The 19,902-nt window shown below is 35.6% G+C and overlaps 1 protein-coding gene across 3 annotated transcripts in view; it reads left to right on the top strand.

Annotated features, from left to right (window-relative positions):
- The window catches only part of LOC6563522 (furin-like protease 1), a 163,956-nt gene that overhangs the window by 71,005 nt on the left and 73,049 nt on the right, over positions 1-19,902 (top strand). For 2 of the 3 annotated variants that reach the window (XM_032737698.1, XM_032737701.1), the window contains exon 3: positions 4,444-4,473. The exons of the other annotated variant lie outside the window; for it this stretch is intronic. The gene's annotated coding sequence lies outside the window, so the exon portion shown is untranslated. The remainder of the gene's footprint in view (positions 1-4,443; positions 4,474-19,902) is intronic. 3 annotated transcript variants of the gene reach the window in all.

The following is a 19,902-nucleotide window of genomic DNA, read 5'->3' as shown; positions in this document are numbered from 1 at the left end:
TAGTTTGCAATCTTTCCGTCAAATATATCTTTTCCAAACTTTTCAAATTAAGCAGCATATTTAATTTGAAAACAGCTTGCTGAGTGCAGCATTGCAGCATTATTTCCCCAAACTTTCAACTCACAAATATTTGTGCAAACAAAACAACTGTCCGCAACTACTACTACTGCTAATTAAGCAACATTTTAATGGGTCCCACTTGGTGTTTCGCCCACATTCACCACCCACAACACCCACGGCACAACAATGGATGTCTTTTGGGACTGGCCAGAACCAAACTTTGCCTTTGCCGCCTGCATGTATTTTGTGGCATTGGATCTGGTAGTAAATTATTATTATTATTATTATTATTTTCGGGGATGTGGCGTAGAAGTCGGCTACAGCTGCATTTTCTGGCTCGTTGGTCGATGTGGTCATCCAGTGTCGAAACTAAATACTAAGCAGGTTTAATAAAGCCCCAAAGGCTTAGGAGTTTGCAAATCAAGTTGTTGGCAAATGGGTTTTGAGGCTTTGATGCGCTTGCTCCCTAAAATTAGGCAACAGCAAATAATTATTTAGACGAGTTTGAATGTTGGCCCCAAAAAGCTTTAGCTATTGGCCAGACCGAGCATAATTGTCTGTGGCTTTGCTCGGCAAATTTTGTCATTGGTTTCTGTGCGGTTCCAAAACTGTTGGCACTTTATATTCATCGCCTCGAGCCTTGATGTGCTTTAATTAAATACAAATATTTATTTAAATATTTGTTGATGTCTTTGACAAGAAATATTTATGAAAATGCTTTAGCAAAGAAAATGTTAGTTTTGGAATGTTGAATATTAAACAATATGAATTACTTGAGTGAGATCTTGCTTTGGCTTTATAAGCGATTTTAATGTAATTAATCTTGTAATATTTTAAATAGCAACATATTATAAAATTCTCTTACTCAAGGGAAACGCGTATGCCACAACTTCCAATGAGAAAAAAAAAAAAACAATAACTTTTTTGGCCCATAAAAGGCAAGCTTAAACTTTAGCTCATTTCAAGCAAATATGTTGTTTTTATTTTATTTAAGCTGAGCTTGTTTTCATCGACGTTACCTGTACCACATTTCATGCCCAGCCTACCCGAACAAGTAACAATAATGCAAACAAAATAATAATAATGCTTTAGCAAAAGTTTAAGCAAATAAAAAGAAACAAAAACAAAAAAATGTATAAATGTACATAGGCTTAAGGTAAGTAACTTTTTGTAGAAGGGCGGTTTCAATTTAATGCTTCGTTACCTTTTTGCAGCAAATTTTGAAACATTTTCAAGTGGCCAAAGCACTTGGGGCACAAGTTTACAGTATGTTATTCAAAATATATTGAGTTACACCCCGGCCAAAAAAAAAAAAGAAGAAAACTTGTGCCCCAAAGCAAGCCATAAAACAATAACTGCAAGATTTATTGCATGGCTAGCTATTTCTTCTTTATATATGGGCTTTTTGTTATTTTTAAATAATATGAGCTCAGGATTTTTAAGAGCATACAAATTTTGATATAACACAAATGATTTAAAAAAAAAAAACCAATTTAAGCGCAAACTTTGCCAGTGTTTTTTATTTTATTCATTTAGAGCAGACTAGGGGAGCCAGGAAAAGAAAAGTGATAATGGGAAAAAACGGCAAAATAAGTATTAACTGCTTGCTTGCTCCCAAGCCCAGTGAGGCCTGCGGCTAAACGGGAAGCAAGAAGGACGCATAATGAAGGAATTTCGAAATTTGTGAAAAAAAGGCGATGCAGAATTATAAATAGGAATTATATCAAGGAACGAAGTGATGACGGAAGATATGGTAAACAAAAAATAGTTATTTAAAATTTAAGTTGAATCTTCAAGCATATCTAAGAGTTTCATAACTCAAGCCAATATCTGGTCTTGAAACTTTGCAAATATTCCACAAACAAATACTTGAACACACATGCACGTACATGCTCGCTTTAAAGTCCCCTTTTCCACTTGTTCAGCTGTTTGTTGTGCAGCTTGACATATCTTTAAGGCAAACAGAAATTTAACAATGGCTTTAAATGAATTTGCATGCATAATTAGCTGGAATTTGATACTCGTCTTATCCTCTAAACAGACAGCACTACCCATCTTAACATACATATTTATATATATATATATATATACATATACATATACATATACATATACATATACATAGACTTCGCAGTTATGACGCATATGTGACATTAATGCAAACATCGGCCCAAATTGCCACCACGAAGTGTTGCCCGCTCAAAATGAAATTAAGGCGATTGGGCAATGTGAGCTTGGAATATAAATGGGTCTGTTGTGCAGCTGTGTTTATCTCAAGATAAACACTTCAAGTGACATTTTAAATGTCAACCAAAAGGATTTTACATCTTTTTGTTGTTTCTGTTATTTTTCTTCTGGGTTGGAGTTAAACAAAGTTTTCCGATTCGGTTTTAATTGCTTAAAGCACAAATTTGCTTTATTTCATTTAATTTAACGTTTCCCAGTTCTTTTTTTCTTTTTTTCTATTTACATTTTCATCACAATTTCCATTAGGCAATTTATTTGCACTATTTGCAAACAAATTCTTGATTTTTAAGTGCCTTACTTCGCTTGAATTGTTTTTAATTTATGCTGTACCTATTTATTCAGTTAAAAAGTGAATAACCTTTAAAGCAGTGGTTCCAGACTGCTTTGTTTTTTGCTTGAGGTGCAGGCTTTTGAATTTATATTTATGATTTGCGCTGCTTTAAATTGAGCTCATTTTGGCCAATGGCCAATTAGTGTTTTTCTTTAGCAGAAGGTCGAAAGCTTCGCCGCTATCCGCTTACCTATCTCAACTGCTTTCTCTTCTTTCTTTCTTCGTTTCCCTCTATTACGAAAACTTAAAAAAAGAAGCCCTTTGACACACTGTTGAATTAATTCAGGTGAATTTCATGCACTTGATTCATATTTTAAATTTTGGCTTGCATCTTGCCTGGCAAAGATATTAATCTGATTATGCAGAGAGCCCTAATGAACAGCTTGTGTCTGATTTGCTCTGATTAGGCTTCAAACTTGACCAACTTGACCAAGTTAACTGGGAACAAAGCGAGTCCTGCCTAAAGTGTATTACATGTTGTGTTGCTTTTGTTTTTCATAATTAATTGGGTCAAATTGATTTGCAGTTAATTAAAGTTTATCATAATTGACTATTCAATTATTTTAGACTTCAATTATTTATTTCGGTCGTCATTAATTGTAATTGTAAATTTACTGAAAATGCAGTCAAATGAAATAAACATTCATTTTGTTTAGCTTATAACAGCAATTTAGAAAGACGTTGAAATGTCACCGATTTTTAAGGCGCTTGTTCCATAATAATTTACGACTTAAATTTGCCCCAACGTCATAAAAACTTAAATTCTACATAAAATTTACATTGAATTATATATTTTTTGGCTATAAGCTCAAAAAAAAAAAAGATAAACGTTACCTGGCATAAAAAAACCTTGCCTCGCGGCAGACGCTATAAATAGCTTCGATTGCGGCAGCTAAAAAATTCTCTCCACTTTTCACATTAATGCTTGGGGTGTCAATAATGAAAAAAGAAGCGACACTTTTTATATCTCGTAACATTAGCGTTAGCTCATCAGCCCAGTGGGGCAGGAAGGGAAGGCGGGAGCACAGTGGATGATAAAAATCAACATCCTTTGCATTGTCATTGATGAATTTTAACTTTTGGCTTTCAAGGTTGTTTGTTTTTTGCGCTAGCAGATGGGAAAGATTTCTATTGTTAAGAAATGAATAAAATATGTAGGTGTCTGGTATATTTTATAAACAATGATAACAGCAATTTTTAAAGAAAAAAGCTTTGATATCATAACTATCGAAATTATGTTTATCATAATTTAACTAACTAACTTACTGTATTACCAATTAAGTTAAAATGTTAGCCAGGATATATCAAATTCGGCTTTTATTTTATGTTTTTTTATTTTTTGTGTGTCGCTTGTGGACATTTTTGTCCTTTGTCGTTTGGCGTTGTCTCCTTGTAATTTTTAATATGCTTGCCATTTGCCATAGATATGCGGGTATTGAGATACTTTTTGTAACTTTTGTGGGGGGACTTATTTTGGGCGTGGTGTACAATTTGGGGTCTGCCTGTTTTACGTTCCATTCAGCTGCCATTAGCCATGAAATGGCTGCCATTTCGGGAGTTGGCCATTTGTCTGTTCTCGGTGCAAAAAAGACAGTTTTGTAATTATGCTCTTAAAAAATGCATAAAAAACATTGTTTTCGCAGTGGGAATTGGCACGGTAAGCGGTGAGGGGAGGGTGTTGCGGGTATCTGACTTTAAAAATGTTTTTTATATGGTTAATTTCCTTATGCATTTTTAATATGATTCGCTAACTTTTTTAATGAAGTTTTCATTTTCTCGTCCTCTTTTTTCATGTATCCACGCAGCGTCAATTAATTGAAGTTGTCTTTTTTTAGGTAAGTACCGCAATTAATTTAATTGGCACAAGTTCGTCGAGGTTCATAAAATTAGCCAGATTTATTATTAAAATTCTGTCCTTTGTTATCTGTTTTGTTTTGTTTTTTTTTTGTTCGTTTTGGAATTTCAAACTAAGCTGCGTTTAGTTGTCATAGAAATTGTAAAAAGTTTTTTTTTGGTGTGCCATTAAGCGTAGCGACCTCAACGCAAGCCAACTCATTAATGTTGACCTTTCGCCACTTAACTTGCTCTTCTTTAGCCACAAAAAAAAAAGACTTGCTTGGCAAATTTCTTTGCCTTAACCGTAATTTTAATTGCACACGGAAAATTAAATGCCATAGAATAATGTATGCAACGGTTTCTCGCCTAATTGCAACCGCTTGGCACTAAATTTTTGTCTAACCCCGTGAAGCATGTCACGCCCATCCACCTAGCCTCCACCGCATTGCCCCTTTTCCACACTCAACTGCAGCTATTGCTTGAGTAGAAAACGCAGAGTCAAACGCAAGAACCGAGTGTAATTTACAATTTTTGTGCTGCGTTGGCACGAAATGTACTCCAATTTCGATTTTAATCGACTTTATCTTTTCCCATTTAATGTGGAACGTTTAGAATTGGGGCTTACAGATCTAGAAAAATTAAGATTAAACTCGCATCTGTCAACTGTTATGGTTTATTAATTAAAAACTTGCCGTGGATTTACAATTTTGTGCTGTAGAAATTATCAGATTATAAATTTAAATATGTGCTAATTGAAAGCAGATGGGTAGATTTTTATCATTAACTCAGTTAGGGTAATATGTATATATAACGGGTAGTTAAAGTGTGATTACAGTGATATCGGGTAGCAACGCTGGTTAACAGATCTAACAGCAGCATAATCATTAGTCGTATAAGAAGAGTCCTAGATGAACAGCAAAACGAGAGAGTCGAGTTCGTGAAGCGTCAAAGTCACGAGTCCCAAAAGTTGTAATGTTGTCGGTGCGTCGATGAAATAAGTCGTTGTGTTATGAAGTCGAACTCATATTTCACTATAATATACTTATAACTATTATATTACTAATAAACAGTACGTAATCAGTCCTATATATTTGATTTATTTTCTTGGTATGTGAATAGTTACAAAGTTTTTCCTTAGCAGCGCCGTCTAACTTTTGTATTTTGTTTCTACGCAAAGTTTTTTTTTTAAATCATTTTTCTTCTGGATATTTTTTGATTAGGCGCCGCAAATTATGCTAACAAATCTGTGAGCAAAGTTTTGATGCAGTTTGATTGGATTTTTGACGTTTCACGTTTTCAATCCGTGAAGGCTGTCGAATCGATTTCTATGCCTGTTGGCTTTTTATCGATAGCGTTGACTAACTTTTTGCTCACGCTTAATTAACGGCTCTAATAGCTGCCCATAGCTCCATTAAGCAAAAATACACACACACACACACACACGCAGGCAGTCCGCTAGAGAGAGAGAGAGAGAGTGAGGGAGACTTTAATCGTCTAACGCGCATATTGAGTTTCCCACTTTATTTACGTCCCTTGGCTTAGGCTAATTATGCAATTGGGTTGGTGGACTGGTGGGCGTGGCAGCTCGTTACGTAAAGCACTTGTTGCCACCACGTTGACCGTGTTGCAAGTGGCAACTTTGTCAGCGTTAATTTACATGCTTGTCCCTCAAGTTTTCCTACCTACTTCCAAAAGAGTTGTTTTCAACTTCTCTCAAACACTTTTGAACACAACACAAAACACACAAGGCAACTGCATGTGTGTGTGTGTGTGTGTGTATCGCATTCAAGGCGTTATTAATGCGCTTGTGTGTGTTTGTTAAAACTTCGTTGGAAATTGCTAGCTGCTGCAACGTTTTGGTGTTTGCCGATTCGATTAGAAGCTAAAGGTAAAAAATGTAGCTGAATGCACATGCTTGTTTGCGTGTGTGTGTGTGATGGGTGTGTGCGTGCTGCATACCATGCATAAATTACCATGAAACTGAAAGTACTTTCCTGCGATATATGAGAGCTAATCAATTTTGCATTTAAGCGCAATGAAATGCAAGGTAGAACTAGTTAACTTGATTAAATTAAGCTTGGAAAATTTTAATGGGCTTAATATTGGAAATAAAACGACGATTTGTCTAGAATTAATTTGGAATTAACTTGGAATAAAATTACATTTAAACAAGTACCTACATATATTTAGAGATTAAAATTATAAAATAATTTTCAATTTGTATCTAATTAGTCTCTGGAATTTGAGAACTCGTTGCAGAGTAACTATCACTTTCTTTATAAATGTATATTTTATTACTTACACGATCTGAAGTAATATCTGCTCAAATAATATCATTTATTTATATTATTTTTACTTACTTGTCAACATTTCGATAGCACTCGCAAATTTATTTATTTTACAAGTCTACTAATTCAATTGATTTACATGATGGATACACTGCTGTGCCACATCCAACAAAATCAGCAGGCATTACAAACATACATAAATGTTATGTAATATGTGTGTATGTATGTATATATGTCAGGAGACATTTCACACGTACGACAAACACCACCCTCTTAAATCGCAACCATTAGGAACAATTTTGACGCGACCACGCATAAATTGATGAGAGCCCTCGCTGTGGCGTGGATAGACTATGGGGGGCTTTTGAGGTGCTTGGGGGCTTACGGAGGGATGGGGGCAAACACGTTGTCCGGGTTGCAATATGAATGGATACGCATTTAAGCGGTGGTCGTATTACTGGGCACAGATGTTGTGCTTGGTCTCAAATGGCGACCAGCGGTCACCGCAGACAACCAACAATTGTCAATTAAATTGTTTCTGCTGCTCGACAGATGCGTCAGCTTCGCGTGGCTGCAGATTTCCCCTCTTCAGGCTCACACTTTAAGGGCGTTGCGTATCAATTTGCATAAAAAGGTTAAACCTCCCCCCTTTCACTCTCCCCAACACTGTTGTATGGTTGCTAGCCCCCCTCAACTCAAAACCGAACCAACTGTTGCTGGCAGCCAACCCTCAATTTATGATGCGGTTCAATTTCCATGCGTTGATTAAATTTTATAATTCTTACGCACAATTGAACGCGAGGGGTGAAAGGTAATTGAAAGTACGGCCCCCTTTTGTTTTGTTATTGGTTTATTGTTTTTGGGTTACCTTTTTCACAATCAATGTCTGAATGGCTTTTAAAACTTGCTACTAATTGTTACCAATCAAAGTTAAAATTTATTAGTCGTTAATTGACACAAACTAAAATTTATTTGGACTTAACTAGACTATTTGTGAGTGGCCTTTTTGTGGTCTACTTTTGGTCTACTATTTGCTTAAAGGTATAATTATATTATAATATTCATTAGCATTTAACTTAATCATAATTCAATTAAAATTAATTAACAATCTTTACATAATACGGTTTAATTTGCGTACATCAACAAATTATTTATTATGTGGCTTGTTTTGAATTCAACTAAATGTGTATTGGTTGTAAATTATTTGGCAATGAACACACTCATTTTTCTTTGAACGTTGAATAGTAGCAAATTTCAAGCCATGATTATAAAGCGCTGATTTTTGACAATAGTCTTAGTTTTGTCAAAGTTAGTTTTTGACCCGTTTTTAACAAGCAGTTTTTGAGGGAATAATTTAATTAATAAGAAAATTGAGCCAGAATCACCTTTTAAGTTTGAAAACAGCCAAATCATCATTTATAAGCCCTGGCTTTAAAAATCAGAACACTTTTGACAATTTTATGGCTGTGTAAAGCTCTGACCCGTCCCTACGCTCAGTTTGTGAGGTAATAATTTGGTCATATTAAACGAGCTAGTGCCGCGTTTCCAACTTGAAATGTAGTTTTAGTCTAAAACCATCAAATAAAAAAAAAGAAAGAAAATTACCTGAATCCATAAAATTCAGAGCACTCTACAAAAGTATGGCTGTGGAACATTTTGAACCGTCCCTACAAAAACTTTTGACAAAACTCTCATTGATAAAATATACTAAAACTTTGTCCCAATGCAAATCAGGGTCGACTTTATAATTAATCAGAAATAATGCCGTGTGCTTTTAAAATATGCTCAGTTGAATATTTAAAATTTTTATTTGCTTAATAAAAGTGCGTATGCACATATTTTCTCACATCTATAAGTATGTAGGTGTGTGTGCGTGTGTGTGTGTGTATGTGTGTATGTGTGTGATGATGATGATTTTGTGAATTTACTCAAGCGCTCATCCAATTGCAGAAGCATTCGGGAAAAAGGTCGAGCTGTGTTGAGTAACCTTTCAAACATTTAATTTCCTTTTTGCATTACGCTTTTGGACTTTGACGCTTCGAAAATTTAATTTCGTAATTGAATGATCAGATGCACGTACCCCACTTTGTGCTCTGCAGCCCCACCGGCACCACCTCGTGCCCCAATACCCCTGTAGTAACCCACATGTGCCATTCGTAGTGCCACTTGACTTGGCTCTTGTGTAACAACCAGCAATTTAATTGAAAATTTATCAGTTTCACATATCATTTGCATATACACTGCCTTCCTCCCAGCTCCCTTTTTCAGCCAAACACAAAGGTCCGGGTATATGCTACGTTTTTCCAATTTGCATCGTTGACATTTTTAGTACATTAGAATTGTAGATGCCTGGGCGAGAGCCGCAGTTGGTCCCCAACAATTTCCACAAGTGTGCACCTCACAAATATTTTGTCCACAAATTGTTATTATTTTCGGATCTCCTGGCCTCAAATTTGTGCTCAATGTTTTCATTTATTCGTTTTAAACATTTTGCGTAAAGGTTTGTGTTACATATACACTATGAATACATGTAAGAAGGTATGCAAGAATATGTAAGGTGTTTGTAAATGGTTTCACTTGAATTATCCTTATTACGAAATATGAAATAACAATGTCTGCATTCACTGACTACAGGATATTGTCTTGTTCAGTATACGCAAGCAGATAGCATTTTGAATCTATTTTCGTTTGTGTGTGCCAGACTGCCAGACTGCCAGATGCTGATAAATATTTCCAACTTTAACGCACTTTCATGTCTCGATTCATTCTAATTAAGTGATGGCTGAGCGAAAGAGAGAGAGAGACAGAGAGAGAGAGAGAGAGAGAGAGAGAGAGTGCTTGAGGGTGAGGATATGTTGTGAGAGAGTTGGTAGTTATGGATACTAGTTGGTTTGGGGTTGCTCGTGTCCACTTATTGATTTTGTCTGTTCCACAGCAATAAATTAATTAAAATTAATGAGAATTTTGTTAACTTGAGCATGAGTGGTACGCCCATAAAATCGAATTACTCTGCTTATGATGTTATGAATATTTTGTTGCAAACTAAATTTCATATAAGATTATTACTTAATTCAAAATGGACAAGTATAGTGTTTACATGACTTGGAAATTTCGTTTTTCGTCAATTTTATGAGATATTAAATTTAAATTACCTTAATAATAAAATAAAATACACATTAAGAGGAGTCTTTTTTCGAGCACTATTTTTCAGTGCACGAAAAATCTGTTCAGATCCAATCCACAACAGAAGTTTGTTTAAACTTAATTTATATATTTAATGAGTAATAAATCGCTCTCCTTATCTGCTTAGCGCGAAAGAATGCTCTTGAATCATTTATGTGCTGAGCTGCATATGCTCGAGTGCTGATAAACTTGAATGGGCTCTCGGAAACGGAGCTCCATTCATATTAAAAACATATATCTCTTCCACTTCTCCAAACAATTTCGAGAGACTGCAGCGCAGAAAAACTTCGAATGGCATCGTTAAAATATTTGCGCGGCGAACATTAAGTGCCAGTCGCTTAGTGTGTGTGTGTGTTGTGCGCGTGAATGATGTTATTAATTTATTTTTATGTTTAATAACAAGCACTGCACTGGCGGCGCCAATGTGATAGCCATAACAAAATACTCAATATGGCTGTAAACTATAAAAAAAAAACTTCATTTTGTGGCAATAATTTCATAAATACCAACGCATAAACTGTGTTTAACTTTCCGTCTGTGTGCACTTTAAAGCACACTCAACTACGACAAAGCCACCGGTCAAATATGGTCGCAGTGGTTCTGGGAATTCGAATTAATCATTTAGCTCAAACTTTTTTTTCCCTTAGTTTCCCACAATCATTTCGTTCGCACACGCACAGTTGCCACTAGATTCGCTCATTTACGAATTGCGGTTCTTTAATTAATAGCAGGCTGATTAATTAGTATTTGTATGAGAAATTCAATAAACCACCCCCGACTCCCGGGGTCAAAGTGCTGGGAAATTCATTTCAATTTAATTGTGTACTGCATTAAAGATTTCATTGTGAAATGTTAATAATTGTATTGGACAGTTTGTTCGAAATCCGCACTTTTTTAATTATTTGTATGACTTGACTGACAGTGAATAAATTAAATTTTATAAATATTTTATACATTTTTTTGTTTAGCAAAATTAGTAAGTTTGAACGCATTTTGTTAAGGATTTAACCACGTGTTTAAAAAGTTTGTCTAAAAGTCAGTTGCCATAAATTTAAAAAGCTTCTTGAGATTCCATCTTCATATATATGTATATACATTTATCTCGTATGAGTGATTTGGCATCATCAAATAATTTGTATGCAAAATTAATTTTTTATGGCAGCCAGGCAATAAAATTAAATAGAAGTAAACAAAATATTCTTCTTCTTTATATGTTTCTAGCCTAGCTGCGTGTTTCACTCAAGCATCACATTCCCCAATCCAATTGAAATTCCTCCATAAAACATCTGTACCGCAATATTCAAGCTTAAACATCGTTTCCAGTCAACTTTGTTTGATATTTTTCGCCCTAACCCGACTTGATGCAAACATGGAGTTTATCTTTCCACTCAAACATTCTTGCGTATATTGGAATTATATTGCATTTTTATTACCTACGCGTATAAATGGTGGTTTTGTTTTTTTGTTTTTTTTTTTGTTATTATTTTTTTTTTTTTTGCAAATATCAGCCGCCGGGCACGCAACATTTTAAAAAACAATTTTGCCATATACAATTTCTTGTTTGTGTGTATTATCGCCGATGAGTATGCAAATGCACACGCACACACACTTTCTGCACACAAAGCTGTAAACACCCACACATATTTATATATATACATATATATATATGTATATATTTATGTGTAAACAAGGCGTATGCGTAATTTTTATTTGCATAGCAGACAGAAAGCGACGTCGTCGCCAATCCACCCTGAGGCAGCTTATCGCATTAAGCGAGTGTGTGCGAGTGTGTGCGTGCGTCTGCAAATGTTAAGTGTCTTACAAAACGCTTTCGTTCCATTTTTATTGATAACTATTATAAGGATAGTTATAAAACTATTTTATTTACCCTCGCTCTAGAGCAAATTCTGCTTTCTGTTGTCGAGAGATCTTTTCTTATGTGTGAGGAGTGCCTCGTTTTTATTTCTGCTTTGTCTTAAATTCTGAAACGTTTGGCAATTAAAATTTGGATTTTTTTATGAGACTATATTATTACAGTTATAAATTACTCTATATTACCATATTTGAGAATTGTCAGCATAGTATTTGCCGCTCCTCTGCTTCCCTGTGCTTGTGCTTGAGTGAATAAAATAAACAAGATGCTTTTATTTTATTTTTTGTGACCAAGCGGAAGGTAAAATAAATAATGGCAGGTGACATTTCAGGTGTACGGTTTGGGTTCAATATACAGAATGCGAAGCGCCCGTTTTTATGATTGCGTGGTGTCGGCTTTAATGCGTTTTCATGCCTTATTTAAAATGATTTTCGCTTTGCCACTCAGGAAATTATTTTCGCTTATTGCTTTTTGCGCATCGGAAGCATGAGATATTCGGTGTGGCTTCTACAGCATCTGTTGCTTCAGTTAATCATTTTGCGGTTGTTGGCAATTTTTCAGCTCAATTAACTGCGATATTGTCAAGCACATGGTGTTAAATTTCACTTGTACAAATGCAAACAGAATATATTTGTGAGAGCGACAGGCGCCATTCTCAAGTCCATATTAATCAAATTTCAATTGTACACATTGCAAACAAATGTTAAGAAGCAAACAAAAAATGGCGTTAGTGGCAAGAAGGCACAAAACTAAAACGCAATGTGGCACAAAAGCAAAACTCAAGTAAATTGTTCGTCGTTTAATTAATCGAGTGGAAAGACACACAAACACACACATACATTCACACACACACACACACACACCCATACTAATGTAAGAGCACACAGCTCAGTTGAATTAGTCGTAAACAAGAAAAGACAAACATCAATATGGGGCGAGACCAGCTCAAAGGCGAAGTAAACTTAAAAAGGACCCTCAGGCATCGCAAGGCATAGCAAAGCATTTACAAAGAAAGGGAATAAATGCGTATGCGAATGGTGTGCTCAAAAATACCCTGTAAATAAATACGTTTAATTCAGAACAGAGAGAATAGAATAGTCGTTTACCTGCGAGTAAAGAATAAATGGTTCATACTTATGGAATTAATAATTAGTCCAAGCTTATAATGTAGCCAGGAAAGCAAAAATGCTATGCACTTTATAAGAAGATTGAGAACCACAGAAAAAAAGCAGTATTTGAAATATCATTGTCACGCTTGTGATTGTCTACAGGGTGTAAAAAAAAAAATACAAATTGAAAGTCTGTAAGAATTGTGGCCTGACAGCTCAGCACTTTGTGAGGCAAACGAGTTTGGCAAGTGTGCAAGGCTAAGCGAATTTCTATATTATTATCGATATGGAGATGATATGGCGAGAGACACAAACTGAACAAACGACAGTGACATTTGACATTTGGATAGGCGTTTGTTGGCCAAATCCAAACTCCAAATTCCTAATTCCCAATTCCAAATCCAAATGACAATGCATTAGCGACGCAAGCGAAATGGAAAACGAAAAACAATAGCGTCGAGCCAATCGATACACATCATTTGAGTGACAAGAGTTACGCCTCTAAATGTTGGGGGCGTGGCAAACTGAAAGGTTTTCTTGTAATTGAATATACACTACTTGGCGTATGCGTAATGCCTTTGTCTTAGCTCCTTGCTGTGAGTCCTTTGCCAATCCCAATTGCCATTTGGCATTGTCATAAGCCTTTCCCATGCAAATCTATTGCCGCTCGCTTTATTTATGCCGCTCGTTTATTGTTTTATTTGTATAAATTTATGGTATTTCTCCTCCGCCCCCCCTCCTATTTTGTATACTTTTCTCTGTTAGCTCTTGAGTTGATTTCTACTTTCAAATTGGTTTCCATTTGCAATTTATTACTTTATATTCGAGTAAGCTCAAAAAGCAACTTGAAATAGTTTGCGCTGCGCTGTACATACTTAAATGTATAGCTTTCATTCATACGAATTTTGCAATTTGAATATGGTATTTGTGAGGACAGTAGATAAAGAAATAAATCTTGATATGCAACAGAAGTGAAGAGGTGAAAGATAAATAAAATCAAGAAATGGAAAGAGCCTGATTAATTAAATATGAAAATTTTGCCTTTAAATCTCAAAATATTTGAAAACCAATGGGGTGATTTATTTTAAATTAACCAACCAACTGATTTATTTGTATATACTATTTTTATTTATATATTTATATATATTGACTTATACATTTTCTCTATTTGCTTTATTTGCAGGTAAGCATCGCTCACAAAATATTTTTGACTGTATTAATCATGTAAGGCAAAACCAATTTGAACATTCAATTTATCAAACAAGTTCGACCTAAACATAATTGAATGATTCATGCTATGTATATCATATCAATTTATAACTGATCAATATGCATAGCATACCATAGCAGTATGATTTGATTACATTTATCTCTATTTTTCATCAGTTTGTGCTAAAAAATCCGTGCACGTCTTCTCTGAAATGAAAATGGAAAAACTTTTTTGTCGAACACTTTTGTGCCGCGGCAATTAGAAACATATTTCGAGCATATTTCGACATAGTTGCCTCAGACATGTTTGTTTTTTTTTAAATTTTTTTATTTTAATGGCAAATAAAAAATGCCGACGCCGCAGACATGTTTGTGCATGCCGGGCAAACGGTTTAAACTGTAAAACGGGCGGCAGGCGAAAATGGGGGTAAGCCAGACTCGAGGGCACCGGAAATCAGACGGATAAGGGTTCCCAAGTGACTTGGGCTTTTTTATTGCTAGAGAGAGACAGCGAGACAGAGGAAGGGAGTGGGAGAGAGAAGCGAAGATGATATTTTGCTCAGCTGGCAGCCCAGTTGCAACAACAATCGCCTTTCCGCCCAAAGCCCAAGTCTTTTGTTCGTGTTGCCAGACTCGGAGTTTCATTCAATCAGAAGCATCAATCAGCTGAGAGAGGAGCTTGGGTCGAGAACAAAAGGCATCACGGATTTTCAACTTCATTTTTGTCGATTTCGTGGGCAATGAAGCGCAATGGCTTCTTTCTTTTCTGTAGCAGGCGCTAAAACCTGGTCCACGCTGTCCACGTATTTATTAAGTCATGATGCTGAAAGGCAGGCCATTCAAAATGAAAACAACACAACACTCGATCCCCACAGTTCGACATCCATGTCTTTATTATCAGCCACACCAGCCACCAACATACCCAACATCATCATCATCATCATCATCATCCTTTTCATCAGGTTTGTTCTGTTTTCTCGGCTTGTTGTCGGCTCTTATTTTCGTCCTCTTGTTCAACTCATGTCTTCATCCTTTGGTTGCTCTTGTGCATTTTTGAGTGACCAAATCGTTTGAGTGTAATTCTTCGCATTTGACGCCATTTACGCATCATTGATTCGTCCCTCTCTATTTTTGCCCAATCGGCGATAAGTGTTCAAATCATTCATTGCGGTTTGATACCCATCCTAAAAAATGTATTCGGCTAGCGTTTTTATTACTATTATTACAACTTAGTTGGAGTGATTTGTGGCATGATCTGAGAAAATGATGTGCTTGATGTAATGGTTGCGAGGCTTACATATGAAAAGTGGCTGGCAAATAAAATGAAGTTGGTGGTATTCAGAATAAGAGCATATAGAAAATGAAAATTTCTGCTTATTCCAAAAATAAATATGATTACATCGATTACGTTATAGTTAAAAGAACAAACTATCCGTTAATAAAAGAAGTTATATTTAAAGGAATTTTACAACAGTTGAATATCAAATTGTGACAATAGAAATGTTTCAAAATATATTATTTTCAATTTTTGTTATAAAACGCATCTTATATATCACACAATTCGTATTATATGGAAATATGTAGCTCAACAGCTCTTATAAGAACCTTTTTCAACAGAATATAACTCAACTCGAGAAAATATTTGAAATTCAACTTTTTTGTTTAATAACTCACTTATAGCATTTGGGACTTGAGCTAAACATTATTCTTTGGAATTCATTGTCCAGTGCGGAACTGACATCTGACACGGCTCATTATGCACAATTCTCATGCCTCTGATGGAGGGGTCGGTTCAAGTTCAGTTGAGAAACTTGTGCGCAACATTTGCCAGCTGACCCAACTGGAAAAGCATTTAAAGTTTTCTTTTTGGCTGTCATGACTTTTGCCAGCCAAAGGCAAATAAATTTTCCCAGCATTCAAAAAAGCTGCGTCTACGACGACTGCTCATTAGTTCAACAACTAAATTTGGACACCCAAGAATATTATATAATAGAAATAGATATATTTGTGTATGTTTGTGTGTGTGCTTGTGTCTTGGCTTCGCATTTCAATCAATGTGCAAACTTTTGCCGCATACAGATGCATACTAAAAAGTCCGCCAGCTGATGATGATAGAAAAAAACCAGCGAGAAAGTTACGTCAAATTGAATTCCGTGCAAAACTTTTTACGTTTGCGCTTTTTTTTTTTTTTTGCTCTGGGCGAGGATACAAAAATTTTCGTGCATAACTCGGCATTTGAAGGCTTCAGTGTGAATACCCTAGAATTATGCAAATGGCTGGATCATCAGAATATCATAACAGTGAGGGGGAGATATATATTCAAGTGCTTAGTAATGTTCTCCTTTTAGTTCTTCCCCCGAGACCTACATCTGTCGTTCCTTAAGTCATATTTTATTTACCAGGGTATCTGCGTTTGGATCACATAATAAACTAATTTTTTTTTGGTTTTTTCTACAATTTTTAAATTGAATTTCCCGTTATTAGGGGGCAGTCGTAAAGTGCTGTAAGTTATTGATAGCGCGTTGTAGGCGTCGTATATATGTTATATATACATATGTATACGTATTTTGTTTGTTTTTTTTTTGGCAGCAAAGTGTAGCGGAAACATTATGGAACTGATTTGCAGCCGACTGTTGCCAGCCTGTCTGCGTGCCTGCCTGCTTGCCTACTTGCCTGCCACATGCAGCTGTCAGTCGGCAACAGAGAAAGGCACACAATAGCCAAACGGAAGTGGAAGTCGCTTACCCAAGCAGCTTTGCCTAGTACATGCCACTCCCAACACCCAACACCCAACACCACCCTCCTCTTGCCTTTAGTCGCTTTGTTGCGCTCGCTGTCGTTTACGCTATTTTATTATTACGAGTGGCTTTTCTTTTTTCGTTTTTCTCATTCTTTTTATTTATTTTTTTTATATTTTTTTTCTACTTGTATAATGCTCGCCAGGCGCACATTTGCATATCAATTTGTTTCATTCGTGCACTTAAAGCTTTGCTGCATTTGCAGCTCGTTCTTTTCTTTCTTTTATTGTGTGCCACATTTTGTTGCATACTTGTGGGGGCGATGAGTGCATTCCACATTCAGTAATCTGCACTGTTATTGTGTGGGTTCTCCCATTGCACGTAATCGTGCAAAAATCGGATCGGTCCGACTTTTCTGTCTCTTACCTATTTTTTTTTTTGTATCAACTATTTTGGTGACTTGTTTATTGGCCATTGTTACTTTTTATTGTGCTTAACGCGGTGACAAATGGGCTTATATGGGCCAAGATTTTTATCTATGTTTTTGTAAAATATTTGTGTGGTTGGCATTGCCCTGGAGTTTTTGTCAGAATTTATGGCATAATCGTAAATGTTACATATTAACAGAAGAATGTTTGTGTTTAGTTGCTTTGCTGACAAATGATATTTGTAGATTGCGCTTAAGTACGGACTTGAGATATATTATTTATAAATCATTTCTTCTATATATGTATATAATGTTTTTAATAGGCAATCCACACAGAGCAACATTAAACATCTGGGAACTTTCGTGAATATTTTCAAACATGTTGCGAAATATTTTCACAGTTTATTTATATCTTTAATCTCCGCAAATGATATGCTTTAAATTATTTATTGACTTCATCAATGGAACACATTCCACGAACTTTAAATAAACCTACGAATAAATACTCGCTCAATTTTTAAACACTTCAGCAGGAAAATGAAAAACAGGATCGGCTGCTATTCAAAATACATCCGTAAATAAACAGTTTAATCAATTTGCAAGCTCAATTCCGTTAACAAATTTAAATGCACACAAAAAAAAAAAATAGAAAAGCGACTAGCTGTCCGAGGAAAATCCACGCTGTCATTTGTTTTGACATTTCGCTAATAACTGAACATTATTATTTCCGCTGTCAGCGGGTTTGCAAATTGCACAACAACAAAACCAACAAAAAAAAAAAATCGTCTGGAAACAAAGCGGAATTAAAAGCGTAAACGAAATGGTCCCCAGAGATTTAACAAAAAAAAATATGGGAAATAATGAAAATCTGCGCTGTTGGAGCATATAAAACCTGGCCGAAAAATTTGAATAGAGTTCGCTTAGCTTCACTGTACTGTATATGTTGATTAGTGCAGTTTTATCCACTTAGAGCGGGTCGCAACACAATTTCTTGTTTTGCATATGCATGAGGAGGCTTCACTGTACTCGCAAATGTTCGCAAGCGAGGCTGTCTAAGCTTCGCACTCGAACGAGCTAAAGTGGATTGGACAGAATATGGGGAGTTACAGCACATTGTGCTGCATCAGCTGTATTCAGACTGGCAGGCAACATGCAACACGCTTCTGAAGCTTTGTGCAAATATGACAGACTGAAAGAAGCGCTGTGCTTAGCTAGCGTAATAGAGAGAACATGTGGCAAGAAGAGCGTTTGTCGGTGGTTCGGTGGTAGGTAACTCATTAACAGCTAAACGTTGTGGCGTTGCTTTCGCAAGAGTTCTGGTGGAGAAGGAGGAGGAGTAGGAGACTCTTCTCGCGTTAGCCATAAAGTCAAAACACTGCTGAAACTTTCCTAATAGTTGTTGTTATCACAAAAACAGGTTGCAACAGCAACCACAAAAGCAGCAGCAACAACAATTTGTCAATGCAAATAGAACAAGCGACATGTAAAGTTTTGCTGCAAAGCTGAACTATGAAATAAACAGAGTTACCAGAGTGTCAAAAACTTTGTAATTGTTTGAATTGCACACAAAAACACACACGACGATGTGTGGCAGGTGTGTGACTACTGTGTTGTGGCACAACCTTACACGATTTTCGTGTTAATTTTTGTTAATGTTTGCAAAACACGACTAAACTTTATGAATTTAGTTTTGTGGTTTTTTTCACCGCTCAAAAAAAAAACCAAAACAAATTTAAATTCGGTACAAAATTCTGTACATTTGTTTGGTAGTTGTTTTGCAAATAGGGAACCGTATATTGAAAGCACTTGCATATAAATTGTTTTCATTTAACCTTTAGCAATTTTCGAGCAACATTTTATTAGTTCTTTTATACATAACTGGCCAATTTAACGAGCTTGCTTGCATATTTTATAAATCCATTGAAATGCATAATTTAAATAGAATTTTAAATGTTATATATTTGTTTATTTTTTTTATTATAAATAATGTTTTAACTAGTATTTTCACTTACTTAAATTTCTTCTTTTTTTTATAGCATTTGTTGAATTTGTGGTTTTATTTCTTTTTTCGTTTTTTTTGTTGTTAACATGTGAACATTATTGGCATTCCATATTTGCTGTTGTTGTCGTCGCTGTACTCATTTCGCACACTTTGCCGTTGCATATAATGAAAAATTAATCGCTGCAAAATCAACGCAGTGTGCAGCAACAGCAAACAAGCAGTGAACAACTTTGTTGCATACACTTTGGCGCCGAGTTTAATTGAAACGACGTCGCCACACAAAAAAGAGAAAAAAGAAAGCAAAAAATTGTGTGCGAGGTGAAAATTGTCAGATATGTAACGATAAGTGTAAGAGCGAGCAGGATAAGGCATCCGATGAATAGACGCGCATAAATTTGAACAAACAACTAGCGGCCCCAAAAAGTTTGCAGTATGCTCTGTGCATACTAATAACAAACCCACTTTTTCTTCAAACTATCGCTGGGATACAAACATGCCCTGTAAATAGCGAGAGCTTTATGGAAGTTGTGTTGAGAACTACATTAAAAAGACAGATTAAAAAGAATATTTACAAAAAAGTTAGAACGAGTAGCATTCTG

The sequence above is a fragment of the Drosophila grimshawi genome, unplaced genomic scaffold, assembly GCF_018153295.1.
Source record: "Drosophila grimshawi isolate 15287-2541.00 unplaced genomic scaffold, ASM1815329v1 contig_311, whole genome shotgun sequence".
Classification (NCBI taxonomy): Eukaryota; Metazoa; Arthropoda; class Insecta; order Diptera; family Drosophilidae; genus Drosophila; species Drosophila grimshawi.
This window is presented reverse-complemented; position numbering and strand designations above follow the sequence as displayed.